The sequence below is a fragment of the Lactuca virosa genome, chromosome 8 (genome assembly GCF_052849685.1).
Source record: "Lactuca virosa cultivar CGN04683 chromosome 8, Lactuca_virosa_CGN04683_v6, whole genome shotgun sequence".
NCBI lineage: Eukaryota > Viridiplantae > Streptophyta > Magnoliopsida > Asterales > Asteraceae > Lactuca > Lactuca virosa.
Window position 1 is genome coordinate 172563891 of NC_136433.1, and position 7646 is coordinate 172571536.

Consider the following 7646-nt stretch of genomic DNA (forward strand, 5'->3'; position numbering starts at 1 on the left):
CTTCACTTGGTAGGTGAAGTCGAACGGCCTTCTCGTAACACATAATATCGGAACGGTGAGGACTTAGCCAGTCCATGCCAATGATAACATCAAAACTCCTAATGGTAACCGACATTAAGTCGATTCGGAAGGAGTGGTTGTTCAAAGTTAGCGTGCATGCTATGTATACATCATTTGTTGTTTCAATTTTTCCGTTGGCCATTTCCACGGTGAACGTTTCGTTTAGTTTTCGAGGGTTTTGTTTGAGTAGATGCTTAAACTTATGACTCACAAAGCTTCTCTACGCACCACCATCAAATAGTATGCGTGCATAAATGTTATTGAGGAGGAACGTACCGGTGACCACTGCAGGGCCTTTCATCGCCTCCTCGTGTCCTATTGCTAGGACTCTTCCTGTTCCCCCAGTATTTCTGTTGTTGGCCTTCAAATAGTTCCTCTTGTAGTGCCCCGTTTCCCCACAACCATAGCACGCCTGGCTCACCCCATCATTTGTGCGTTGGGTGGCCTGTTGTGCAGATGTTCTGTAGTATCGGGAAGTGTGCCCCTTCTTGTTGCAGTTTGTACAGTCTAGCTCTCGACAGGCTCCGTTGTGGTGAAAGTTACACTTGTCGCACTTCGGAAGGTTACCGACATATTGCTTGGTAGTTGTGGGTGCGGCAAGGGCGGTAGCGGCATGAACCACCACAATCTGTTGCTTCTTGGAGGGTTCCTGATTTGGTTAGCCCTTCTTTTTGTTCCCAAATTTCTCTTATTACCACTCTCCTTCGTCTGTTCGGGTATGGGAGTCATTATGCCTTGTCGTACTCCATGATCAATGAGTTTTTGAGCGAGGCGCTTGGCGCTGTCGAAAGTTGTTGGGTTTTCAACAATTACATTCCCTTGAATCTGGGGAGATAGCCCCCAGATGAAGCATTCTACTTTCTTGCTCTCCGATGTGATCATTCCAGGGCATAAAATTGCCAGGTCGCTGAATCTGGTGGTGTAGGCTTCGATGTCAGAGCCGTTCATAGTGAGATTCCAAATCTCATGTTCTAGCTTCTGTACCTCGCCCCTTGGGTAGTACTCTTCGAGCATCATGACTTTGAGATCATCCCAGCTCATCGATTTCACCACCGGTAGTGTTAGGGATTTGATGTGGCCATTTCACCACGAAAGGGCCCTATCAGAAAGAGTGCAGGCTGCAAATTTGACTTTGCTCTCCTCTAGGCAGGCATAGATTTCAAATATTGACTCTGTTTTCTCGAACCACCGTGTTAGAGCAATGATGCCACCGCTTCCATTGAAGGGCTTGGGCATGCAGTTTGAAAAGTCTTTATAAGTGCATTCCCTTGGGTGCCCGTGGTTCTTACTTTGATTGGAACTATTTGTCCCATTTCCTCCTCCGTTGCTGCTGCTGCTGATTTGGGCCACGACAGCAGCCACAACAGCTGTCACTGTAGCTTGGAATACTACAATGTCCATTTGTGGAGGTGGTGGCAGTGGTGGTGCTGTTTATGTGTTGTTCTTGTGCCTTTAATATCTTCGGGGCGACATTTTTTGCCACAAGGTGGAATGACGGTAAGTTTTCGATAAAAGTTATGGTTCAGACACTACTGTAATGGAACTGCTTGTTTGTGTCGAATCTAGTCGTTATTTGAGAGTTGCTTTTACAATTGAAATTTTACTAAAATAAAAATGAAAAGAAAAGACATAGCAGATAACAACATCCATTTAAAATGAAAATACATATCCATTTCATTGAAGATAAGGTACTAGTACATAATTGTGGGGACCATCGACCTCTAAGAAGGTCTACAATACATTAAGAAGATAATAAAAATTTGGCAGCATAACGACCCTCCGAATAGTGTAATCACTTAGCACCAACGCATACCCATAAACCTAGTCTATAACAAATTGTGAGTAGGATGAATCCTACTCACGACCGGTAGTCCTCTGTGGTCCCTGAGATGAAGTAGAGGCGCCCTGTAGCTCAGCCAACTGACGCTCGGCTGCGATCACTCTCTCCTTGTGAAGGGTCCAGTTAATGGTTTGGTCTAGGCTTTCATTGTAATAGTTCATTATGAGTATTTAGTGTGTTTTGGGAGCTATGGGAAAATCTGATGTGCTGGTGATTGACAAAGACTAAGTCCAAGCTAGCACCAAACCAAGGGGGAGATTGAAGGGTCCAGTTAATGGTTTGGTCTAGGCTTTCATTGTAATAGTTCATTATGAGTATTTAGTGTGTTTTGGGAGTTGTTTAGCAGTTTACGGCCAAGAGTGAGTTTACGGCCGTAAACCTGTTTACGGCCGTAAACCCAGTTTGCGGCCCAAGTCTAGTATAAATAGAGGAGTTGTAGGTCTTTGTCTGGTTGTTGATGCCATAGAGTTCACAGTCTATTCTGTCGAGTTGTAACAGACGTTTTATGCAATAAACGTGTGCAAGCTTGATTTCTTTTCTTCTTCTACTTCTATTGTGATTGCTATTGATTGTTTGTTGCTTGATCATTGGTAAAGATCCGTTTCAGGACCTTACAATTGGTATCAGAGCAAAAACCGGTGTCAAGCTTCATTTAATCGAATTTACGGCTGTTTAGACGGACATTCTTTACTGATTCGAGATTGGTTTGGTGCTTTCATCGTTAAGAAGATTGAAACTACTCCAAAAACGCATTTTCTGGGAGTTTACTGCCTACAGATTACGGCCGTAAACCCAGATTACGACCGTAAACTGAGGAACATTCTTCAACCGTAAACTGTGTTCTTGGACCGTAAACATAATATCTTTATTAACCGTAAACTAATCTTCATTAACCGTAAACAGTTGGACCATAAACACTCGACCGTAAACTCTCGACCGTAAACTCTGTTTACGACCGTAAACACTCAACCGTAAACACCTAACCGTAAACTCATCAACCGTAAACTCCTTTCTGATTTTACTTTGCTTTAATTTCTGATGGAATCTCAAAGTCAAACTCATTTTCACGAACTTGATACTGTCATGGGCACTACTACACGTATTCCAAGATTAATGTCTGCAGATGGTTTTCCTGAGTGGAAGTATAGGATTGAAAAGTACATTAAAATGAAGGATTTTAAAGTCTGGAGAAGCATCATCAGGGGTCCTGTTCGAATCACTATGACAGTTGGAGGACAGGTGATTGACAAAGCTGTTGAAAACTACACAGATGAAGAGTTTGAAAAGGTGGAAGAGCAGGAAAGGGCTTTAGCCACTCTAACCATGGCATTATCTCCTGATATTGCTCAAGGTTTCCGAGAGTATACTTCAGCTAAAGATTTGTGGGAAGCCCTAATTGAGGTATGTGAAGGCAATGAAGATATGAAGGAGAGTCGCCAGGACATGTTGCGACAAAAGTTCAATATGTTCAACTACATTCCCGGAGAGACTCTTGAGGCGCAGCTGCAGCGGTTCACAACTCTCACCACTGACATGAATATATCTGGGATTTTCTTGACCAAGTTAGAGATTAACAAGAAGCTTCTGAATGCTCTTCCTAGGTCATGGGACATGAATGTTGCTGTGATTAAGAAGACCAAGGATCTGAATCGCCTCACGCTTGCTGAAATTATGGCGATCATCAAAGCTTGTGACATTGATGACAAATAAAGAGAGATTAACCATGTGAACTCGTACCCAACTGCAAATCTTGGAATCTCCTCTAACAATGCTCTCTCATCAATCATGTCTTCATCAGGTCAAGTATTTGCTGCTCAACAACCTCATATTCAAACCTTCACTGCTGCACCATCCATTCCTCATTCTCAAAGCCAGCCATTTGTCACTCCACAAGCTGTTCCCCCTCTAAATGTGCCAGTTGTAGCCTCTTCCTCAAACACGAAAGACACTGATGAAAATCTGGCTCTAGCCACTAGGCTTGTTAACTGCTACAATGCTTTTGTAGCTGGAGAGCTTCCACCTCAGCTGTCTTTTGCTGATATGGATCAGATTCATCCAGAAGACGTGGAAGAGATGGACATTACATGGCAAATTGCTATGGCTGTTTTCAGGGCCAAGCAGTTTGATAAAAAGACAGGGAAAAGCAACTGGGGCATGAATGCTGACAAGAAGGTGGGGTTCAACAAGGGCATGCTGCGATGTTTCAAATTCCACGAGCCGGGTGACTTTACTCGTGAGTGTCGAAAACCAGATCGTAGGATGAATAACAACAGAACAATGGTTGCAGTGGGAAACAACCGTGCAGGTGCTGCTGTTAATGGTGATACTGCTATGGTCGCTCAATCCTTTGACTGGGAGGACCAGATTCAGGCTTTGAATATTTCAGGGCCAGAAAACGCTCACCTAGCTCAAATTGATGATGCTCCACTGAAGAATGATTCAGCTGATCCTGAAGCATAAATGATGGAGCTGCAGTTTGCTTTGATGGTGTCTTCTACTTCCGAGCCCAGGAAGAGTGAGGTAAATTTACCCTCTTGTTCTCAGGCATGTAATGAATATGTTAAACTTCTTCATGATGAAATTCAATTATTACGTAGAGAAGTAGAGGACCTTAGATATGAGGGCTATCAACTCAGGAAAGGACAAAAACCTCTTAAGGCCCAGTTAGAAACAAAAATAAAGGACTTTAAGAGAATTCAGACAGAATACAGTGAAAAATGTGAACTTTATGATTATGTTAAGAGACAAAATGATGAGTTAACTACTGAGCTTGATACATTAAAGAGACAATTTGAAACTGCAAATTTTGATTTTAGAAAATTTGATGGATCAAGCGAGGTAGTTGCCAATATGATTGATCACTGCATGCAGTTCAAACAAAACCAACAAAAGGGTTTAGGATACAATAGTGTACCTCCTCCTTATAATCATACATATCAGTATCAACCCCTATCCAAGGATGAGATTGCCAACGAACCATTCATGGTTTATGGCAAGCCATCTGGTTTCGTTTCAGGAGGATTTATCAATGTTGAAAGTACTAACGTTTCTACTTCCCCTGCAGATCAATCCTTAGATCAGGCAAAGCATGAAGTTGGAGAATCTGTTTCTGTTTCTGATTCTGATAATTTTGTTTCAAATGAAAATGTTTTTGTTTCTGATATTAGAACTGAGAATGTTTCTTGTGATGCTTCCACATCTGCTACTGTTGAATTTAATTTCTTTGATATGTTTGATGAACTGTTTGGTAATTCTGATGCTTGTGCTTCTCATGAAAACCCATCAATTCCACAAGTCACACCATCTGAGGCACCCTCACTTATCTCACAACCTATTTCTCATGCATGTTCTTCTGAGAAGAGTAAGAGTGTCTGTCAAGAAAATAAATCTGAGAAATGCAGTACAAGTTCAAATAATAAACAAATTTGTTTTAATTGTGGTGTTGGTGGTCATATAGCTAGGAATTGTCAAAATAGGATCTTTGTGAACTATATGTCGCCAAGAGGAGAAAACGAATCTAGAGGAAGGTCTTTAATTAGAAAGTCCTCAAGAACTCGTTCTCGAAATGATGATTGGAAAGATGATCGAAGCAGAAAAGGGCTGTTTTTCAAAAGAATAAAAAGGTTTTTAAGAACAAAATCCCAAACAGTTTGCCAAAACCGAACAAGGCTCCGCCAAGATCGGTTTCGTCAAAGAGTAGTTCTGGATCTTCTATCTCTTCTGATAAAACATCCAGATGCTCAGTGCAAATTGATAAGAATTGCATTTCACCAGTGACTGTTAGAAAACCAAACTACCAATGGATGCCCAAATCAACTTCCAATCGATCATCAGCATCCTCTGAAATGACTAGAAATGAGGATCCTAAATTGAAAACTTTAAAAAATAAATCAGAGAAAGCGAAAAGGAAACCCAGGACAGTGATGACCTGGGTTCCTAAATCTAAATAATCCCGCTCATTTTGCAGGGACAGTTGCGGAGGAAGGTCGTCAGACCTTGGTACGTCGACAGCGGCTGCTCCCGGCATATGACAGGAGACATCACCCAATTGAGCGACATTCAATCTTTTAATGGGGGTATGTTTCCTTCGCGGGCGGAGATGGTGGCAAGATCACTCAGAGGGGAACCGTTACAAATGGAGTGCTAAGCTTTGAAAATGTCAAATTTGCTCCCGAGTTAAAGCATAGCTTGTTGAGTGTTTCCCAAATTTGCGACAAAGGCTATTCTACCCATTTTACCGATAAAGAGTGCATGATTCTCAAGCCAGGCATTGTCATCCCGGAAGAGTGGATTCTCGTCAAATCTAAGCGGGATGGAAATGCTTACATTATTGACATAAACAGTAACATTCCTGAACAAGTCACTTGGCTATTTTCAAAAGTCTCCGAACAAAACGCAATGCTGTGGCACCGACGACTCGGTCATGCTAACGCGAAAAACCTAAATCGCCTTGCTAAGAATGAGATGGTCCGAGGCTTACCTGTCAGAGACTTTATTACATTTGAGAAGTGTGTGTCCTGTGCCCAAGGAAAACATCCTAGAAAACCACACCTGCCAAAGCAAGTCAACTCAATCAGTCAGGTGCTCCAATTATTGCATATGGACTTATTTGGTCCGGTCAACGTCCTGAGCATCAACAGAAGTTCGTAATGTCTAGTTGTGATCGATGATTTCTCTCGTTTTACGTGGGTCTTCTTCTTATCCAACAAAGCTGGGGTTGCTGATCTGATAAAGAAGTTCATTGTGATGATTGAGAATCAAACCAACAACCAGGTGAAGGTGCTTCGTACTGACAATGGAATTGAGTTTAAGAATGCGGTTCTTGACCATTTTTGCGCAGAAAAGGGGATCGTGCGTCAATACAGCTCTGCTCACACGCCTCAACAAAACGGTGTTGCTGAAAGGAGAAATAGAACTTTAAAAGACGCTGCAAGGACAATGCTTTGTGATTCTAAATTACCTGTTTTCTTTTGGGCCGAGGCGATTAACATTGCTTGCTACGTGCAGAATCGTGTTCTAATCAACAAAGCTCGGATAAAGACACCGTACGAGATTCTCTATGGACACAAGCCTTCAGTCAGCCATTTCCGTGTATTTGGCTGCCCTTGCACCCTTCTTCACTTGGAATCCAACCCAAAATTCAATGCCAAAGCCGATGATTGTTATTTTGTAGGGTATGATGCGCGCACCGCGTATAGGGTTTACAACAAGAAGACTAAACAGATTGTCGAATCCTATGATGTGCGCTGGTTGGAGGAGAATGAAACAGACGCTCGAGTGGGTCCTGACTGGTTATTTGATTACACATCGCTTTTTAAATCCTTAAATGTGTCTTCAGATGGTTCAAATGGATCCTCTTCTGGTTCGAAGATTGTTTCTGAAGACGAAGACGAAGAAGTTGTTTACAGACCTCCAACGGTTGAGGGGGAGTCCTCTGCTCCATCTGAGGGGGAGTCCTCTGCTCCACCTGAGGGGGAGTCATCTGTTTGACTTGATAGTCCAGAGTCTAAAGTTCAAAATGGAACTACTGATGCTGATGCTACACCTCTTACCCCTGTTGAAAGAGAGTTCATGTCTAGAGATGCTTCCGCTGTCACTCCAACTTTTATGGAACTACTCTTTCCTGAAGAAATTGCTAATGAGTTTGTAGCAGATTCATCTAATGTGGATCAATCAGCAAATGATGGAGGTTTCAACATTCACACTCTTCCTGTTTCACTCAATGATATCAGCCAAGACATACCTT